Source organism: Caretta caretta, chromosome 28, assembly GCF_965140235.1.
Source record: "Caretta caretta isolate rCarCar2 chromosome 28, rCarCar1.hap1, whole genome shotgun sequence".
Lineage (NCBI taxonomy): Eukaryota > Metazoa > Chordata > Testudines > Cheloniidae > Caretta > Caretta caretta.
This window is the reverse complement of record NC_134233.1, coordinates 5,519,980-5,541,833: the sequence shown is the minus strand read 5'-3', so window position 1 is coordinate 5,541,833 and position 21,854 is coordinate 5,519,980. Positions and strand designations below refer to the sequence as shown.

Sequence of the window (21,854 nt, the reverse complement as noted above, 5' to 3'; positions counted from 1 at the left end):
AATGGACACTGCCTCCACCAGGAACTGCCTCAAGCTGCCCTCCTGGATAGTAGGCATGTGGCGATATAGTATAGCCAGGATATCTGGCACCTGGAAGGAACAAAACCAGAAAGAAATGTCCCTTTTTCTTTCTCTCCATTCACTCTACAGAATCAAAACCTTTATTTAGCCATTTGCTGCTTTTTTAGAAATGCCTCACTTCAAGAAGCAAATGTTCAAATACGTCTGCGTAACTTGAGCCCACACAAATTGCCCACACACGGCTGTAAAAATTAACACTGACACACACATAGACATACCAGGTAATTTAATGTGGTGGTGCCCAGCTATGCATTACACAAACGAGTTCACATGCACAAAAGGCAGCTTGGCTTGCCCAGATTTTGCAGCTGTGATTTAAGCAGCCAAATCTGACCATTTGCCTCGAAGAATGCAGAGCTCATCAACAACCACAAGCACAAAATATGCAAGTGCTTTAAAGACAGTGTGTAAATGCCTGGGACTCTGAACAGGTGACTACCTCTCATATTCATTCCTAGCCCTTCACATCTTCAAAACACTGTGCAAACATGGCAGTTCTGCTGCGAGGGTTCCCTGTCCTGAGGCCTTTCACCAGCCTTGTTAGAAGATTTGTGGAGTGCTCCTTTCATCTAGCCCTGATGTACTGGGCTCCAGAATAAGGCATATAAATAGTGGATCCCAAAGACACTAGAGTTTTCTCCCTCCTTCCTTCTCTTCTTAAAGGGTACGTCTACACAGCAAAAAAATCCCACAGCAGTGAGTTTCAGAGCTCAGGTCAACCTGGGCCTGTGGGGCTTGCACGATGGGGCTAAAAGTGGAGCTGTTCCTGCTTGGGCTGGAGGCCAGGCTCAGAAACCTGGCAAGAGGGTGGCAATAGCCCAGTGCTCTTTTTAATCCATGTAGCCCTTAGCCATAGGCCTCCTAATACCTGGAGGCCTCCAAGTGCCAGTCATTCTGTCTTCTTGTCTTTTCCCCAGAGTCTGTTTTCTCAAGCCTTTCTTGGCTGAATACTGTGGCAACAAGCTAGAGCAATAAAGAACCAACCATCTTCCTTTTCCCTTGGATTATCTCGGTCTACTGCTATTGATTCTGCCATTGCCTATCTTAGGGTAGGAACAGAGATGGAATCGACTCTATGTCCGAGGGGGAGAAACAGCAAGATTTTTCTTCCTTACACATGAGGGCAAAGATCAAAAAGCCTAGAGTTTAGGCAGAAAAGCTCTCCAGTTCCCAGTTTTACCTTGTCCAGCATGGCATCTCCACACTCCTTCAGGATGATCTTCATCCATAGTCCAGCTGCCGTGGCACAGGTGGGGCTAGCAGACAGCAGACCACCCAATGTGGCCGCAATAAAGTCTGTGACCTGTTCGGAGGGAAAGTACTCACTAACAACCTGGGAACAGATCAAAAACAGGAGAGACCGCAATGATGTTTGGCTCCAGCACTTTTAAAAATGGAAAAAAAGATATACCTGCATCAGCAAATGGTGAATTAGCCTCCTGTCTAGCTCGCCATTTGGGATTACAATTCTCTCTCTAGTCTATAGACTACATTTTTGTCTTCTACACTAATGATATCAGGTTAGAGGCAAAGACTCTGTTGCATAGTTAGCACAACATTGTACTGGATAGGCAGGAGGTAAGTTTCCCTTTGTAGTCTCTTACATACACTGCATCTTTTTACAGCATATAGAAGTCAGTCAAGAGAGGCATGCACACAAATATCGGCGAAGGCAAACCCACAAGGTGACGGAATGAATCCTGGGTGGTTTCTCAGCTTGATGTTCCACTAACACAGTTTTTCTCCTGGGTGGCTGGATGGCAGGGCCGGCTCCAGGCACCCGCCGAGGAAGCTCGTGCTTGGGGCGGCAGATTGCAAGGGGCGGTGTTCCGGCCAATCTTAGGGCGGCATGGGGGCTCTTTTATTTCATTATTTTTTGTGCTTCACTGCTCTGGATCAGTGAGAAAGCAAGAGCCGGCCCTGCTGGATAGGTACATGCGTGTGCATCCGCGTGCGCATTTTCATGGGCGTGCAACGTTCTTTGGAATCTGGTTTTTACGTGGCATTCAGAGCACACATCTATGAAAAGCATCTTGCTGGTTACTAGCAGCCAGCGCCCTGCTCCCACAGCTCCCTCCGAGTACGGAAAGGCATCATGAAAGAGCAAATGTCAAATGAACGGTGCCTGGTCACTCGCACATCCGCACAAGCTTTTTGAGTCAGTTACCCTGGCCATTTTGGAAGATGCCTGAAACAGAGCCTCGGGGTCTGGAGCTGTTAGTGCTTCACGGAGACATCTCAGCTCCTCCTCTGCAGAGCCCAGGTTTATAGACTGTCCTGGAGTGGAGAAAAGGAGAAAAAGTACTGTAACGATTAAGGAAACTGAACCCCTACTGCATGGATCTTTATACGGGAGGATCCATGTGCTATGTTGTCATCAGCATAGTGTAAAATCTTGGCCCCACTGAAGTCAATGGCAAAACTCCTGTTGACTGGAATGGAGTCGGGATTACACCCTAAAATGTCTGAACGTTAACAGTAGTGGTATGTTATTGTGAATGATCCAGGATTGAACAAGCACTGTATTCAGCTTGGAGCAGCTTTGTGTGTGTGTCTGGTTTCAGTAGTCTCTCTGCTCTCACTATTTACATCTAAGCTCCTATTCAAGTACAACTCATGCAGGTAGATCAGAGGTTCCAGTTTAGAGGTGAATCCCTCCATCAAACTCTCCTTGTAAAAGAGACGGGGATAGACAAAAAACTTTGGCAAGAAACCCAGGCTCATCATCAGTCACTTCTAAACAATGCTGGGATTACTATGTTGTACATTCAAAGGTTGGAGTCCCTTATTCTGTTTCTGAATCACCAACACTGTTTTTAGGACTGATTAAGAATCATAGGAAATAGGATGACCAGGGGTCCCGATTTTATAGGGACAGTCCCCATTTTGGGGTCTTTTTCTTAGATAGACTCCTCTTACCCCCCACCCCCTGTCCCGAGGTTTCACATTTGCTGTCTGGTCACCCTCATTGGAAATGGCCTTTAACGATAACCAAGCTCTATCCCTTAACATCTAACCATTAGGTGAAAAGAATATCCTACTCTTTCACAAAGGGGAAAAATGGCCTCTACTTACTCCAGTCGCTCGGAATGCTCATGGCAGAGGGCTGCTGGAAGAACTTTTTGTTTACAGAATTATTCCAGGAAACCCCTCCAGTCCAGCCAGTGGCAGGGTAAAGAGAATGAAAATGTTTAGTACCAAGGGCTTGTCTCCATGGAGATATTCAAGAAAGCTAATCCCCATTCATTTTCAAAATGCATTCGTTAAACTTCATTCAACACCTGTGGGGACACACTTATTTAGAATTAAAGTGGCCTTCATTCAGGTTAGTTTCATTCATGGAATTCACTACAATTAATAAGGCCCATTTTAATTCAGAATCAGAGCATCCACACATGTGTTTAATGCCATTTACCTCATGCACTTGAAATGTACACCTTTAGTTCATTTGGATTAACTTTCCTTACTGTCCCTGTGTAGACAAGCCCTAAGGAATTTAGCCCTTATCTACCTGTATGCAGACCATTTATTAGTTGTACAGTTCCCAAAAGTGTGATAGGCTCTTTACACATCAGAATCTTCTCTTCTAATGAGGTATTTACAAGATGCGCACCATTCTGTTATCTAAGCGACAACAGACAGGACAGAAAGAACTAGATAGGCAGACAAATGGACTTTACAACAGTGAAAGAAGGTGAAGAATTCCTTATACCTGCTAATGGTCTCCTCACCTTGTATACAGAGAAGGCAGCTGATACAGTCAACCACGCACTGACGGGACGTGGCCAGCGAATCACAGCTGTATGGTGCTATTAGTCCAATCAGAGATCCAAACCGATCAAAAGTTCCCTGAGTCTAATGAAAAAAGAACGAAGAACGAAGAATGAATGGTCTCCAGTTGGACTAGACTTCACTTGCCATCCTTATTGTTCAGACCAGTCAGCTCTGTGTTTTTGGGGAACCAGGGCACAGTATCTAGCCTGTCTGACTCATGAAAGACACCCCCCGCCCCCACCAGTCTCTGTTTGAACCAAAACCCATCAGAGAAAAGGCTTGCAGAGAACAATGAAGGGTGTTGGGAGACACACCTACACCCCTCCTGAGAAGGGTGACAAGATTAAGACATCTCCATTTGCATACAGAATGAAGAACAGAGACAACTCCCCTAGCCTCATCTGCATGAAAGATGGGATAGGAATTAGCATGAAGAATGAGGAACAGAGAACCGCACTGAACTCTGGGACCAGAAAAGCAGGGACGCATTGCATCATGGGAATCTCTGCTCCAGATGCTAATGAACCTATGCCTGCACACACCTAGCTCAGCAATTATCAGACCAATTCTAGTAATAAATCTTTATTATCCTAAAATACTGAAGCAGCCTAGTTGCCTTGTGAGCTCCCTGGAAAAAAACACCACCCATAGCCAAGAGTGATCAGCTCCTATTGTCTAGCCTAAAGAAAACCCTTGAAAACCCATTAGTTTACCCATAAACAAATCTAGTGTTCTCCCTTGAACCATTGTATTTTCTCTACAAAACCCCCTACCTATGCCCAAGTAAGGGTTCTGATGTATAGACCCAAACTCTGCATCAGTTCCACTGGGATTCCATCTCCTGACTGATTGTGCTGGGGGCTCTGCCTGTCTCCAGCACTCAGGACCCGGAGCTACCACCATTACCTGGGAACCCCACCCAGTTCAAGCCTCATGGAGTGGGTGAGATTCCCCCCCCCCCTCGCCCCTCCGTTTTCTTTTCTTCCTCAGGTATTAACCTTTCTAATGTAACCATTATGTTTGTTTAGCCCTCCTTGTGTAGTTATCACTATTATTCAATAAATAACTTTTATGGTTCAGCTGGTTGCTTCTCTCTCCCTCTCTCTCGCTCTCCAAATTTCACTCTGTATTTTCCGCTTCCCCCATTTACTCTGCAGCAACCCTTCTTTTACCTAAGCTAAAGGTCCCGGTAGCGCCCAAAAATACTGTGGGGTTTGCTCATGAAGTGGGTTACTACCAGTACAATTGTAATGTGGAAGTGGGATAGGGATGTGTTAAACTTGGGGCACATAAGAGGGGAGCAGCTGAAAGTGCTGCTTAACCCAGCCCATTGAGTACAGGGACATATGAGAGGATCAGCTGGAGAGGGCTGATTGACCTGGTCCGCTCAGACTTGCTCTGCTCGTGTGAGCGTACGTGCGTGCGTGTTCATCTAGTTCTAGGGCTGGAGGAACCCAGCCCTGGGGAACCGAGGTCCTGCAGGGTCGCTCCATTGGGAGGGCACTTGCCGAAGGAAGGAGTAGAGCTCCCTATGAACACACAAGTGACATAAGCAGCAGATTAATAGAATTACAGACCCCCCCCCCCCCCCCAGGAAGAGTAACCCTAATCAATGAGCCTACCCCAAAGTAACAGGCACATCTGGTAACATTGTGCCCCTGATTCCTGTTCTGTACTGGGTAATGCACATTGGAAAACATAATCCCAATTGTACATAGAAATGGATGGGGTCTAAATTAGCTGTTATCACTCAAGAAAGAGACCTCAGAGTTATTGTGTACAGTTCTCTGAAAACATCCGCTCAACATGCAGTCAAAAAAGCTAACAAGATGTTAGGAACCCTTAGGAAAGGGATCGATAAGAAGACAGCAAATATCATTATGCCACGATAGGAATCTACAGGACCCCCACACCTTGAATACTGCGTGCAGTTTTGGTCATCTCATCTCAAAAAAGATGTGTTAGAATGGGAAGAAATACGGAGAAGAGCAACAAAAATTAGGCCTATGGGATAACTTCTCACCCAAGGGAGATTAAAAAAAGAGCGACGTTTCAGCTTGGAAAAGAGACGACTCAGAGGGAATATGCTAGAGGTCTATAAAATCATGACTGGTGTAGAGAAAGTCAATAAGGAAGTGTTATTTAGCCCTTCACCTAACACAAGACCAAGAGGCCCCCCAATGAAATTAATAGGCAGCAGGTTTAAAACAAACCAAAGGAAGCATATCTTCACACAATGCAGTCAGAAGACAGGATACTGGGCCAGATGAACCATTCTTTTGTGGGAGGCAGGTTAGCCATTCTTATGTTTTATGTTCTTAGCTGGTTAAATAGAAATTTTCCTTTACCACCCTGGGAGCATAAGAACCAAGAATGCATTTGTGACACTGGCAGACCAGGCAACCTGTGTATGACCCATAATAACTTAACAAGAGGCACTTCCACTGTATCAAGACAGTTCACTTGCATGTGAATTTCAAAGAGATGGATTAGACTAGCAATCCTCAACTCATTCAAAAATGAACAACAGATGCTAAGTCTATTTGTCTGTGTTGATCTATACGCGGTTAGAAGTTTCACAATGTAACCAAATTAGCTTGTCGATGCTCATTCCCTTTCAGGTCTTCATTATGTGTGCAAGGTGTTCAGTTAACCTTAAAATCAAAGATGTAAGATACTGCAGGAAACTAATAATTTCTACATTGTCTTCAGCTTAACTCTCTGTGTTATAATGGAAGAACGGCTAATCACCTTATGCGAATGAGTAACTAGTTTACTGTGTATGCACAGGAAATAGAAGATTAGCTTCAAAGCAAAGTACAGGAGGCGATCTGCATTGCCTAGTCTTTCTCGGGGGAAGGTCCTGCTGGAACCATTTTTGTGAGGTAGGCTTGTCAGCCTGCTAGAATAGCTAGAAAAGAGAAGGCTCGGGCCTCATCCTGTCATCTCTAGTCTGCTGAAACAGACAGAATGGACAGAGTTAGTACCAGAAAATCCCTCCCAAAAGTTCCTCTTAAACAGGTTTAATTGTTACTAAAATCCCTCTCCAAAGCACCCGACCTCCATGGAGCGAAGGAATTACATGTCTAATGGAAGTGCCAGGGACCAGATTCACCTCTGAGTGATTGAAGACAAAGGAGTTACATGAGAGATGAACCTGGGCCTGTGTACGTGATGTCTTCTGTAGAATGTCTGATGGGAGCTGTCTACCACATTGCATGCTGTTTGATGTCTGCTGCTGTGTTCTGTTTCCTGGGCAACTTCTCCCACATTGAGTGGCCAAATGACAGAGAGGAGCATTTCTTTTTATTAATTTGAAAAAGAGCAGAGAAGTCCCCCCCGAAGCCCAGCTCCTTTTAGAACTTCATTTTTATACTGAAGGTGCATCAAACTCCCCACCCCTCAGCTCTTCAAGATATTCTGTTCATGTCTGAGGAACAGGAAGTCTCCTCTGGATGAGTTTCCATACACAGGGCTTAACTCAATATGAATGAATTCCTCTTTGAAGAAGTGATCAGTTTCAACTGGTTCTCTTGGATTTGGCTACTGCAGTGGTGATTTTCTTGCCGGTCCAAGTAGTGTCAACTACATTGTAAGAAGTTGGTCCCAATCCAGCCCTGGCATAAAATGGCATAGCTTCTGTGGATTTCAGCAGGGCACATGCCTGCTTATCCCAGGAAGAATTTGGTGCTTTTTCCCCCGACAATTCACTCCATTGTGGAAAATTCCTCCACAACTGAAGCTTGACCCCCTAAATCTCTGACTCTTCCCTGCAGTAACACAACAAACAAACAAACAAACAAACAATCTTCACCATGGTTCAATGGTCTACTCACTTGAAACATTTCCTGGAACCAGTGTGCGGTTGGTTCTTCCTCCAGCAAAGTCTTCATTAGCTTGCCAAGGGCTTCCAAGGACTCTATGTACAGTGACTGAAACCAGAAGAGAAGGAGTGAGGCTCAGCACAGATAATTTGTGTGTGTGTGGGGCGGGGGAGGGGACGACTGGGGGCTAGGGAAAGCTAACCATAACCTTGCCAGGGAGGCCATGTGTGACTGCCATCACCCAGTGTCTGCTGGGCAGAAATACAGTGGATGGTGCCTGAGGAGAATTGTTGTCACGTACCTGTATAGGCAGAGCATCCTTTGCTGTCTCACCTTCCTCTTTCATCATCTTCTCCAGGGGAGGGAGGGGAAACAAACTTTTGAAACACTGATGAAGGAGCTCACGGTTTTCCTTCAAGGTCAAAGATGGTTTGAGTTTGCTGGCAGAAGAAAGAGAGAGAGAGAAAAGTCATGCATTAGACTCAGTACCACCTCCAAGTAAAAGAAATGGGTCCAATGACTGGAGATTGTCTCAATCTAAAACCCCAAATGCAAACAACCCTTCACTTTGCAGCTGAGCACCTCTTTGCACCTCTATTAAGTATTTGGCTCATTGAGAAGTAAAGCTAAAGCTTCAAGTCCCCTTTTTAGAGAAACCCACTAGCTTCCTTCCCCCTGCCAGCAAGCCAGACACCTCCCTCCCCATCTGAACTCTCCTGCATTGGACTGCATGCCCCACAACCTCCAAGTTTGTGTCTTTCAAGCACAAACCTCCAAATGGACACATTCAAACCCTCAAGAACTAAAGTTCTGCTGGTGAGCAGCATGTGAGCCAAACCCGGCAGGCATCAAACTGCTCCCAACCTGGCACTCATGAACTAACAAAGACGATGTCACAGTGCCAGGAAATATGGCAGAAAATAGCCTACCTCAGATGTCTAATGGCAAGAATTGCCTTGTAGCGAACTGGAGATGCCAGGGAATCCAGTGGTTCCTTTTTAATGAAGTCCTGAAATGCACGAATAGGGAAATTTAAAAAAATGGGAAATAAATTTGAAAGGCAGAGAGGCTTTCCTCTCATACCCTGAAACAGGGCCATATGCCAGACCTGTAATAAACAGACACCGTGCTCAGCAGGCTCTCTGCCTCAGAAATGGACCGTAGGGCCATCTGCAGGCTATACGGAGACAGAAAGATAACTCCCCAGACACAAGCCATTCCTGCCACTTACAGCCCACAATAGGTCGGCATCCCTGCCAAGCTCAGAGTGGACCCAGCAGCATTCTGGGTGCCGTGCAGGTAGCTCATGAGACTGCAGTGGTACAGTCACAGCCAATGGATAAAACAACATCTACCTGGAAACCCAGTCTGATGACATTACAACAAACTCCTTTGTACTTCAGTCCTCAAAGCTCCTCATCACTCACCAGCATGTAGCCAAGGAGCTCCAGTTTGTAAGAGAATTCGTACTCCTGGGAGTCTCTGGTCTCCAAAATGGCACAGCTAATCTCCGTGACATTCTGGATGAGGGTTAATTTTAGGTGCATGTCCTACATAACCCAGAAGGAGAAACAAGAGGATGTGGATGAGAAACGGAGAGAAGAACCAGAGTCCAGAAGATAAAGATCAGGAATTAAATCTAGCCACAGGAGAGGAGAGAGGTGTCCACAGACCCCAGAAGGCAGAGGACCCTGGCTCTGCACCCACCTCAGAAGAAGAGAAAACCCAGGTTCATGAAAGAAATCCAGGGCCACTTACACCAGAGCAGCCAGGACTCCTGCTTGATGCAGCAAGGAAATCAAGCTCTGAGCAATTTAAACAAGCAACTTGTGGATAGAAAAGGCAAGAGCCGAGGGCAGATTATTTAGAATTTACCTTGTTTGTAAGAGCGATGCCCAGCACCTGAAAAACAAAATGCAAAACAGCTATTAGCAATGTCTATAGTCCCACATAACACACATCCTCAAAATGGCCTGGCTGGTGAATATGGAGCAGAGAGAAATCATGATTGTTAAATCTTCCAAAAGGCAGGAAACGTATCCAGAGGGGGTGTTTTGCAGAGGTCAAGATCAGGGGCCATCCTATGGAATATTTGCATTTGTGAACTTCTGGAAGATATCCGTTTGGTTCAACTGTGATCAACTTTTTTGACAAAGGCTAAATGAGATTCTCACTTAGACAGGGCAGAACTGAATGGCAAAGTGACGTGGCGAGGTTGCACTGAGAGGAGAGTCAGTACCAGCAGTCAGACACCTAGGGAACAGAAATAAGGAGCACACAGACAAACAAGATGACAGAGAAGAGGGAAGGGAAGTAGTGAGTCCAAGAAACAGAGTGACAGCAAAGAAACTAAATACAAGTTAGCACCATTCTCTCTTGGCTAGCAAAAGATAGAGCTAGATACACATACATATTAGGGGAGTTAGAGTGTTATTCTGAATAGCCTGAGTGTGACTCCATGTGAATTACTGTGTAGCTGTGCTCGACAGAATTTCAGAAGACTATAGAAAAACTAGAGAAAACACAAAGAAGAGCAACAAAAGTGATACAACATGTGACAGCTCACGCTCCATCCATTACAGTTTTAAATTTCAGTTATGTGACAAATTATTGCTCAAAGGAGAGTTTTAGAAAATACAAGCCCTCTCTCTATAAACTCAGAGGCAATTCTATAACTTCAGGGTAATGCCCCTCACAGTTGTCATGCAAAGGCTCTTACCTGACAACTGGTTCTGTAATGGTGAATGATGTTCCTTGTGATGTCTGCCTCTACTCGGGAGAGAAGCTGCTCTTTTGGAGCATGGACAGCCACGTTGCTGTATGTCAGCATCAGGGTCTGGCGAGTCTTGCCTCTTGTCCCATGGTGGTAATCCTAGACAGTAGGAAACATCACTAGAGACAAGTTCTTCTGATTCATTTGGCCTTGGAATGAATCAAACATTGGTGGAGCCGGGCCCCCGAGCCTTGAATACTGCTGGAGCCTGGGCACCATGAGCCCATAGAACTCGCCGCCCCATCGCCATCATTCCCACTGGGTAACTCTGACCCAGAGAGCCGAAAAAGGCTGAACCGACAGCAGTGGAGTACACGGGAGCTTAGTCATTGACACTGGTGGGTACAAGATCAGGCGCTAAATGTCTTGCCTAAGGCTGCACAGTGAGTAAATGGCAGAGCCAGCAATGGGAGCCCAGAGGCCTAGTCTCCTGCTCTATCCTCTAGATCAGTGGTGTTCAACCAGGGGGACTTCTGTACCCCTGAGGGTCTGCAGGGGTCTTCCAGGGGGTATATCAACTCATCTAGATATTTGCCTAGTTTTACAGCAGACGACAAAGAAAGCACTTGCAAAGTTACTAACTCAAATTTCATACAATGGCTTCTTTAGACTACTCTATATACTGCCCGCTGAAATGCGGGTACAATATTTAGATTCCAGTTGATGTATTTTCTAATTCTAGGGCAAAAATGGGAAAATAAGCAGTCTTTTTTTCAGGAATAATGTGCTAGGACCCTTTTATAATTTTATGCCTGATTTTGTAAGCAAGTAGTTTTTAAGTGAGGTGAAATTTGGGGGACACAAGACAAATCAGACTCCTGAAAGGGGGACACTAATCTGGAAAGGTTGAGAACCACTGTTCTAAATCAGAGGTTCCCTAATTGTCATCCGTAGACCACTGGTGGTCTACCTAAAGCGGGTTGGTAAGCCACATGTTGCTTGCAACACCTCCTCATTTCCAGCTACAAACCTGGGATAAAAAACAGTTAAAAATACCTTCAATGCTTTTCCATGCAAGCAACTGATGTAGTTCCCACACATTGTGCATGGGAGGGGCGCTCAAGCCATGAGACATCAGATGGTAAAAATCATTTGAGAGAACCCCAGCTCCACATTGTGCTCCTGTCTGCTTAACGGCAGGCATCACGTAGAACGCATACATTGGGGGACAATGCTAGCTGACCGGAGCAGACACTACCGCGGGGCTGCTGCCCCTGCTTTAGAGGGAGAGGAAGTTTGAGAGAACCCCCTGGCTCCTTTACCTTCAGGCGGCTGACGAACCCAGAAATCTTAACCTGGCTCATTGCAGCCCCAAACTCCTGAAGTGCCTTCAAGGTGAGGTCCAAGTGGCTCGCAGCACAGACTGCGAGGATGGAGACGACTCCCTGTCACCCAAGAGAAATACAGGTTAGGATCGAACCAGGTGTCTGATAGAGCCCACGAGTCCATTCCTTTCACCCAAAGTGGTGTAAAGTGCCAATCAGGCCTGAGACACATGGGGAGCGGGCGCTGAGTGAAATAGCAATCAAGAGGCTAGGAAGCAAAATGGCATCTGTCCCAGGCCAACTCAGAGCTGAGCCCCACAGGGAGAATTCAGGGATTACTTGGTAAAATGGGAAGAGGGACAGAGGCCTCACCTGTCTCTCAGGGGCTTCCATATAATCTGCTGTTGTCAGAAGTGTATGAATCTGTGATTTAACATGGACCAGGTCCTGACAAGCTGCTAAGGACGTTCCTAGCGCCTTATACAGGAAACTCTGAAAGAAAGAGACCAGCCCTGGGATATCAGGAACACAACGTGCCTGTCAGTACAGACCCAGCTCAGCAACACTCAGGAAGGAAGAAGACAGCCAAGTCCAAGCACCCATGCTGCAGAAACATCCCATCGTCTAGCCCAGCCAGAGAACCAACAATGCAGGACAGACAAGCAGCCTGTCCAAGCAAATATTGGAAGGGCAGGGGGGCAAGAGAGCAGGGAATAAGTACAAACAAATTTTATACGCAGAATAAAATATCAAATAATGAAACCTTGAGAGAAGCCTTATGCAGCCCTCCAATCAGAATTTCAGGGGAAAGTAACTAGAAACTAAACCTTAACAGAGAACAAACCTTCTCTTTGGAGGGGCTGGCATAGCCGGCCATCTGCCAGCTCAACTCAAGGGATATCTGGCTGCTCCAGGCACTGTCGTCTATCATCTCCAGAGATGTTCTTAGGAACTGAGTGTAAAACCAGAGTTAAAGCAGATGGTTAATTGCAAGAATGTGGGGGCTGTTGTCGGGTTTTGTTTGTTTGGATGGTTTTTGCTTCCTTGTTCTGTTGTAAACTTTCCAATATTCAGGTGTCCTGGGAAGATTATTTCCCTATTGAGAACTATAAACATTGACAACCCAGACTTCCTCTGCCTCTTGTTCTTGAACCTTTGCCTGAGGATTCCTCTCAGTCCCCAAACCCAGATGGACAGTGAATTGGAGAATGAGATGGAGCCAAGACATCTGACCATCGAGGAGTGATTTTCCAGTGGATGGACGATGGCTCTAGTCAACTTTGAACAAAGGGCCCTGGACTACGAAGGACCAGGCACCTTCTCTGAAGTGCTATGGACCCTTTATGACACCTCCCGAGGTACCCAGGGTTGTGAGGGACCTCACTACCACCTGCCCTTAGCATGAGGAAGCCTTCTCTGTACCTGCCAAGTGTCAGCTCCTGACTCGGCCAGTCACAGGAAACACAAGCACACCCTTCTCACCCTGTCCAGGATCCACTGTCCTTCCACAGATAAGCAATCAGTACACTCCAACCGCTCGTCCTCTGGACATCCCCAGAATGTCCAGCCCCTGTTCCACTGGACACTCACAGAATTCAGAGGTTTGCTACACACCACCTTACCAGTTTCACCTCAGCATCACCGCTCCATTTCACACACTTCGATACATTGACAGTGAAAAGAAGTAGAGTTTAATTCACCAAGATCAGAGATTTGAGAAGCAGCAAGAAAAATTAATGTAAACAAATGGTTACATAAAAATAAAATCCTAACACACTTTTAGAGCTTCAACTTAAAGAACCAAACAGTCCCCTGTCTCACAAGGGATAGCTCCCCCAAATCTCTCTCCCAGCAGGAAACACCCAGACCAAATGTGATCCTCCATTCATAAGACAAGCCAGTTGGCAATTTGTCCAATAGGTGAAGGATACCTGGTGCAGGATACCTCTGGACCTCCAGATATAGTTCCAAGCATCCATTGTCCGCTTATAAACAGGGTACCCCCTATTGTTTGTTTGTTTTTCTTGTCTCGAATCTCCTCTGGAGACTTTGCAATCACTTGATTAGAATTTTGCTCTATTGATTAGCATCCACTGTGAATAATTACTCAGTCTACATACAGCCATTCAAGCAGCTAAGCATCTTCTGCGTGAAAGAAACTTCTTTATCACCTTCTGGTGACCAGCCCCAACGCACAGACCTTCAAAGCATCAATTTCAGTAGACAACCATAACGCCTTAGATATTATCCATCCAGTCACTGTGCAATGATTATGAGGATTATGCAGTGTGGCACAGGCATCCAGGAAAGGCTTTACATGACACCCTTTGATGATATAGAGATCAGATCCAGGGAATCCTGGGAACCCTATGCACTCCTGTGGCCTCTGCCAGTGGGTACCCAAAGGACCCGGGGTCACACCCTCAACTCCCATTGAAGTCAGCCAGAGGTTAGTAACTCTCAGCACTTTGCTGTTTCAGGCCCGACTTTTGAACAGCAGCCAGGAAATATCAGAAACCTCACAAGAGAACCTAATCTTAGTTGATTTTTGAGCCCAAAGAATTTCAAATGAGGATGGATCTGGAATGGGAAATTCTAGAGTGTAATCCAACCCCAAATGGAACTCCAAACCTTCTGGGGCTTCTTTGTCACTAGGTCCTTTCCTTTCATTTTCAGCCCTCGCCATAAAAATCTTCCTTGTCTGGATTTACATGAGGCTGTAAAGAGCTCTTTCTGACCACAAAGGCTTCTCCATGAGATACAGACACCAAACCTTGTCTTGTCTCTTTTCCTTTTTGGGTTTCTCAGAGCAAGTTTTCTTTTGAGTGGCAAATAGAAAAAAAAATCCTTTAGACGTCCCCCAGTGATGCATTAGCACCATTAGCATGCTGGGTTTCTGGTTAAGTTTTGTGTTGTTCCCAGGGGTAATACAGAGGGATTTATAACGAGAGCTGGTTGAACAATAGTAAGGCCATTTCACAAAACAAGTGGGATTTTTTTGTTTTCTTGATTTTTCAACATACAAATGAAAAGTGAAAACACAAAAATATTTTGCTTTTCAAAATCAAAAAGGACCATTATTCAATTCTTTGTTTTCCCCATTTCCTTCCCTTTATCCCTCATCCCCGTGCTTTTTTCCCCCTCTTCCACTTTGTGATTGAAAAGCGGGGGTGGGGAGGTGGAAGGGGGAAGGAGACAAACAGCAAAGCAACTGGAAAAAAAAACAGCTTCAGTTTCAAAAAACTAAACATTTTCTATTTGGGTTGGGGTTATTTTGTTTTGGGGTTTTTTTGTGTGTGTGTTTAAAAAAGAACCCTGAAAAATTTGAAAATGTCCCATGAAAATAAAAAGGCCATTTTTAATTGAACAAAAGTTGCAAATGAAATGGTTTGACCAGCTCTGCTTATAATGAATAATTTATCATTAATTTTTCCCCCAGCTGATATATTTGGAGGGGGAAGAGAGGACTGTGACAATACATCTGAAAGCCATCCTCTACCTGAAGCAGCATGTGCTCCCACCGTGCATGGTCCAGGGAATTCTCTGTGTTTCCTATAAAGCAGGAGGCAAAACAATAATGTCACCTGGATTAGCAAGAAGAATCATCCCAGGTATCTCCTTTCCAATCAGTCCTTCTAAAACTCCTGGTCTGCCAAGCTGTAACATACCTGGGCTTTCAAGGCAAAATGGAACTGTACCTATTGGGTTCTGGGAGAGTCACCTGGCCTGAGGGGCTTAAAACAGCCCTGGGCGAGGGCTGTAGGAGGGAAAGAGGTGAGAGGTTTTTCGCAGGAGTGGGTGGGTGAGATTCTGTGGTCTGCGTTGTACAGGAGGTCAGACTGGATGATTATAATGGTCCCTTCTGACCTTGATATCTATGAATCTATGAAAGGGATTAACAAGAGCTGGGCTGACGGGGAAAGCAGCCACAGCTGTAGCCAGGGTAATCAGGGCCCAGCTGGCCCTTATAAGAGGGCCTTGGGCCAGTAGGAGAAGGTCTTTCTCTCTAGTTTTGAAGGGAGTAGGGCCTGCCTGCAGAAAGGGTACTGGGAATGAGGCTGGGCTGGGCTGGGCTGGGCTGGGCTGGGGAAAGGCCAGAGGAGCAGGGAAGCTCTAGGCTGGCAACTCCCGAGGCTATCGGGCCTGGCCCAAGGCCCATAGGGGTACTGCGTTGCAGGGAAAGGCAGCAGACCCAAACCCCCTTGCCTGTGGTGACTGGCTCTTACACTTCAATCTGCCCCAAGGTGCAGGGGCCCAGACTCAGGCAAGGTGGGGATTAGAGGGTTGGGCGTTCCCCAGAGAAGGGAGACCCATAGAGACTGAGGGGGTACTGCCAGGGCGCAGGGGTCTGAGAGGGACACGGGCCTGCAGAGGGTGCTCTGTGCTGGAAAGAGCTAATTCCCAGATGGCCAGCAGGAGGCGCTGCAGGGGTGAGTCGTTGCGCCGTCACAGGGACCTGCGCCGACGTTCTTTGTTGGACCAACAGAAAATGTCCTGTTTCAGAGTAGCAGCCGTCTCAGCCTGTATCCGCAAAAAGAAAAGGAGGACTTGTGGCACCTTAGAGACTAAGAAATTTATTGGAGCGTAAGCTTTCGTGAGCTACAGCTCACTTCGTCAGATGTTACGTACCCTGCTGGCATTTTTATTCAGGGTCCGTCAACCCACCAGGAGTGAGATGCTGAGCACTCCCAATTCTGCTTGACTTGAATGGGAGCTGAGGGTGCTGAGCACCTCACAAAACTCTTCAGCACATCAGAAGACTGGGTTTAGTAGGAATACAAACTTTTCCTGCAGAATCAGAGATTCTGGACTTGATCCGAACTGGATGTAAATCGGTGTAGCTTAACTGAAGTCAATGGAATTATACTGATTTACATCAGCTGAGAATCTGGCCCTGTTTCTGAGTGTCCAGCTCTAACCTAGCCTTCTTTAATGGCGGCACAGTGTAGTGCTGGGGACTCTGTACAGCCGAGCAAGGAGGGAAGATACAGCTCATTTTTTAAAATCTTTTTTGGAATATCAAACCCGCTTGTCCATGGGGGGGTTCGACGTTCATGAGAAACATAGCGGGCTTGTGCTGCACCTAGGGTCTGTCCTGCTCCCCAGAGACTAGACAGGCGCAGCTCCGTCACTGGAGCTCTGCTGGCATAACGCCATCGTGTAGACGCAGCCTGCGCTGACTGAAGGGTTTTTTCCATGGAGGTCAATAGAGTCATACCACTGTAAAATTGGTGAAAGACATTATTAGGCCCACAATACCTAGATTCTCCCTAGGGCACCCACTTGGCCAACCTAGCTTTTATGGCGCAGGTTTCTTATGGGCTTTTTAATTGAATCCCCCTTGAAAGTAAACGTGGGGTTTAATTTTCAGAAAAAGTCCGTTTGCAAAATCAGACTCTATATGTAACCCCAAAATCTTTCACTAACCTCCAGCTTCATGCGTATTGACCTTCCCAAAAAATAACCTAGCAAAGGCGTGGGGGAAAGTGCTGTGGAATTTCCATTCAGCTGAAACCTTCCTGGCCTGATTCTGCCCTGTTTGAATTGGCCTCAGTGGTTCACAGTTATCCAGAGGAAGGAAAAGTGTGGGCCTAGAAGCCCCAATTCAATTCCCCACTGTTCCCACGTACTGCAACAGGAATGGCACAACACACGTCAATACGAAGCTGCATTTTCTGGCTTCCCTTCTATTCTCCATGGACCACACTCCTCCTAACTAACACTTTACCTTCAATGTACTGCAGCAGAGATGGGATCTTTACTACCCACATCTCACCCACTGCTGCATGGACAGTTTGGTGCAGGGCCTTTAGTAACTGCAAGGCAGCACATCCGTGTCCTTCTCTTTCATATGGGGATGAGGCTACTACCTGTCAATGAGAGAGAAAGAACAGGCTAAGTTTTGTCAGCACAATACCCGTTTGTTCCTGAGGGAGGGAATAGTTCAGAGACTCTCATTGTGGAGACAATCCAAGAGAGTTGTTGCTTCTACTGCAGTGCCTTCCTGAAGAAGAAAGCATTCTAGCTAGTAGGAGGATGCAGGACAGTGTGTCTCAGGAGAGGCCGGAGAGAGAGAGAGACCCAGTCATACACATTCCTCAGCCTAAGTCAAGCATCTAGCTACAAAACCAATTGTATAGTTAACTGTCCCATTCCACCGAAAACCTATTCTCATGGTCTACTCACCAGGAGTCGCGCCAGCAGCCCCTGGGGTGTAGGGAGTTGCACTAGGGAAAGAAACAGAATAGCGTTAATTATGCCAGGCTTTGCAGAGAGTCCTGCTGATGTTCTTCACCTATCCATTTCCAACATGCCCACCAATGTTGAATACAGCTGATAATAATTTGCATTTCCATAGTGCTTTCAGTCTGAGCATCTCAGAATGCTCTACAAACATGTATGAATTCCACCTCATAGCACCTCTGTGAGGTTGGCATGAATTACTCCTTCATTTCACAAGTGGGGAAGCTGAGAGAGAAAGATCAAGTGATTTCCCCAAGGTCACATCCGAATTTTGGTGGCGAGCTAGGAACAGAACCCACATTTCCTAGCTCCCTCCCATGGCCGTGTTGTAATCACAAGACCATCCCTCATTCATTTTAGCCTCCTGATTGCAGATGAGAGAACTGGAGCAGACTGAACCTGTTCATTTCATAGTGCCTGGAGAGAAGAAATGAAAGAGTTTCTCTTATAAACCTCGTCCACTGTAGTCGAGGCAAGCAGCTGCTTCTCCTTCCCGCTGCTTTTTCTCAGCCAGTTCCCTCAGGCATCTGCAAAGAGGCTTCAAAGTACCCGTGTACTGAGCTGGCACCTCATACTCCAGCAGCCTTGGCCATAACACCTGCAGAGAAGAGCGAGACTGCTCAGTACGGAGCTATTTCCGTTCCCCCACCTCCAGTATCCTGCTGTCTGAATCCCTCCCTGCCATGTGCTTCTCCTTTGATTCCTCACGGACCCTTCCCTAACCTATCACCTCATCTCTCTCTCCCCATTAGCTCACTCTACCTGTCTGGTGCCCCCTCACTCTGTCTTTTAAAGACACTATCTTGTTTGGTGAGTGTTAGGATATAGATATTCAGGCCTGTCTGCAAAGGCCTGTACTTTAAGTATTTAGGTGTATTCTTATCACTTGGCTAGTTATAGAGGTATAAAAGAAAGAATCAAAATCACTGTCTGCTGGTGTAAGAGCCTTCTCTTACTGTGACAGTCTGAGGCCCTGTTCTTAGGCTAAGGCCTTTGGCTAAGCAGCAGAGGCAGCCATAAGCTAGGAAGCGAACAGTCACATCCTCACATTCCAAACTAGTCACACTGAAATCAGGTGCTATTGGGCTGTTAGGAATACAATCCTGTCCTGATAGTGCCTATCACCTCCAGAGAAAGGGAAGGGCCTAGAAGATGTAAAAGGAAACTTAGTTTGATAGCATCCTGTCTGGCAAGAACTCACTTATCAATACTGGGATGTGAAATCCTCACTTCTGTATTGTCTTGTCATTATCATAGAATCATAGAATATCAGGGTTGGAAGAGACCTCAGGAGGTCATCTAGTCCAACCCCCTGCTCAAAGCAGGACCAATCCCCAATTTTTGGCCCAGATCCCTAAATGGCCCCCTCAAGGATTGAACTCACAACCCTGGGTTTAGCAGGCCAATGCTCAAACCACTGAGCTATCCCTCCCCCCATTATAGTTCCCACTTTGCTATTGTTTGTCTGTATAATCTCTGTCTGGTTCTGTGCTTGTTCCTGTCTGCTGTATAATTAATTTTGCTGGCTGTAAACTAATTAAGGTGGTGGGATATAATTGGGTACATAATCATGTTACAATATGTTAGGATTGGTTAGTTAAATTTCAGGAACATGATTGGTTAAGGTATAGCAAAGCAGAAGTCAAGTTTTACTATATAGTCTGCAGTCAATCAGGAAGTAGGGGGGTGGGGGAAATGGGAACAGGGAATGGGGGTAAGGAAATTGGAATCATGTTTGGCTAAGGGCAGGAATGGGAACAGGGACACAGGTGTAAGGCTCTGTGGTGTCAGAGCTGGGAAGGAGGATACTAAGGAAGGAAACTGGAATCATGCTTGCTGGAAGTTCACCCCAATAAACATCAAATTGTTTGCACCTTTGGACTTCGGGTATTGTTGCTCTCTGTTCATGAGAGAAGGACTAGGGAAGTGAGTGGGTGAAGGAATAAGCCACCTAACAGTGAGCAATTGGGCTCTCACCCAGAGATGAAGCCTCTTTCCCAGCATTAGAGCATTATGGAGATATTTAGATAGTACCATAAGCTTACTCAGAACTTGACAGACCTATATAAGGCACAGTCCCAGCCCCAATATCTCTTCAAATCCAGGATCACCAACTCTACGTTTCAGAAGTATTCATGGGGGATCTAAGGGGAAGTTGCACTCAGACAGTGGAAAGAATTAAGAGACGATCTCTGCAACATGATTCCTTCCAGTTAAGTTGCTTTATATCTTTTCTCTACTGTGAACCGCTTACTCCATGATGAAGGGGTCACATCATCCCTGAGATGAATTTGACATGCTGATTCTCCATTATGCTGATTGTGCAGAAGGCTTCCTTGTGGAGGGGTACAAGGAACATAAGGAAGAACGTCCCTATTTCAAGAAGCAGTAGCAAGAGGTCACTTACTTGGGTCATTCCATTGACTGAGGTGTCCAGACATTGCAGGATGTCAATGCACAGGGTTTGGATCGTGCTTTCTTCCTCAACACCCTGGGTGAGAAGTGTTGTACCCTGCTGTGAGATAGCTAGATCGAACTTATTCGCTATAGTAAGACACTGGCAATAGAACCAGTGTCCTTCTCTTACAAAGCCATCTTGAGCATTGACCTATGCCTGCTTTTATACTGCACTGGAAGTGCACAAACGTCTGAAGGGAAGAGAATAATAGAAACTCCAAACTGGTGGGTCAGATCCCAGGCTTAGGAAAACCCTAAAATGAAGGGAATGATTCACTGAACACAAAAGAGTTCCCCCACAGTGTTCAACTTTTTAAAATTTGAAAAACTGTTTCATCTTTTGATCTCTGAGGAAAAACATTCCGATTCTGCCCAGGGGAAATAAATTTGCAGAACCAGGGGGATCCAATCTCTTTGTTCTGATGCCCCAACCAGCTTGGTCATTCTGTGTGTAGTGAGTGTGATTCTATCAATGGGACCAAAACTGGCCTGATGAGAAAAAGCAGCCTTCTTTAAGAGAGATGTGTGTGTGGTTATTGCCACAAGCTCCAACTTTGTAGAAAAGGGGCCAGGCAGAGCTAAGATCTTCAACAACTTACTGTCAAGTTGAACTGTTTATGTTCATACATATCACGGATTCAGTCATGGAGCACAAAGTGTCTGGGGCCCGCGGCTGTGTCCATGGATAGAAATACGGATTGAAGATATTTTTATGGAACCTGCATAACCTGAGTGTTTTGCTGATAGTTTAGGTCTGCTTTGACAGCCACAGAACGGGGCATCGTTCTGTTTTTTGGAGAGTCTATTTAAAACAAAAAGATGTGCTTCCTTGTACAGGAACATTTCACTGAAAAATGGTGTTTTCTGAATGTTCAATGACTCATCAGAGGTTGGAGCAGCATAGATAACTCTGTTAGATGGAAATACCCAGTGTGAGATTCTGGTCTCTGTTACACTCGTATAAATCCAGAGTAACACCACTCAAGTCAGTGGAGTTACCTTGACTTTGCACCAATATAACGGATCCGATTCTGGCTCTATTCATTCAGTCCAGCTGTCCTGGAGTCAAAACTCCCACTGAAGTCAAGGGGAGCAATCAGCATGCAAGAATGGTAGGACCGAGTCCTAAGTGTTAAGAACTCTCCTTACCAGTTTGCTGGTGGACACACTGAACTCGCTGAAAACATATGCTACCAGATCCCATGCTGCACAATTCTCCACACTTCCTGAACTGAGCAGCGTTCTGATGAAATGAAGAGCTGCCTTCCTCACCTGCAAGGGTAGAGATTACACACAGCACTTCTTGTTAGCCCTTCTGCCTGAAATAGGAGCTAGGATATGATAGGAGAGTCCTTATGCTTTTGATTTTGTCTCCTTGGATTAGAAACATGGATACATTTAACACCGGCAGGAGAATGACATGCCTTCTCTATTCTG

General features: G+C 45.9%; 1 long non-coding RNA gene across 1 annotated transcript; it reads right to left on the bottom strand.

Annotated features, from left to right (window-relative positions):
- Positions 1 to 7,998: 7,998 nt before the first annotated feature.
- LOC125629740 (uncharacterized) lies at positions 7,999 to 9,192 on the bottom strand. Its single transcript, XR_012666279.1, has 3 exons — positions 9,107 to 9,192; positions 8,609 to 8,688; positions 7,999 to 8,119 (listed from the first exon to the last, which is right to left on the bottom strand). It is a non-coding gene; the product is annotated as an uncharacterized LOC125629740 (long non-coding RNA).
- Between the last annotated feature and the right edge of the window lie 12,662 nt (positions 9,193 to 21,854).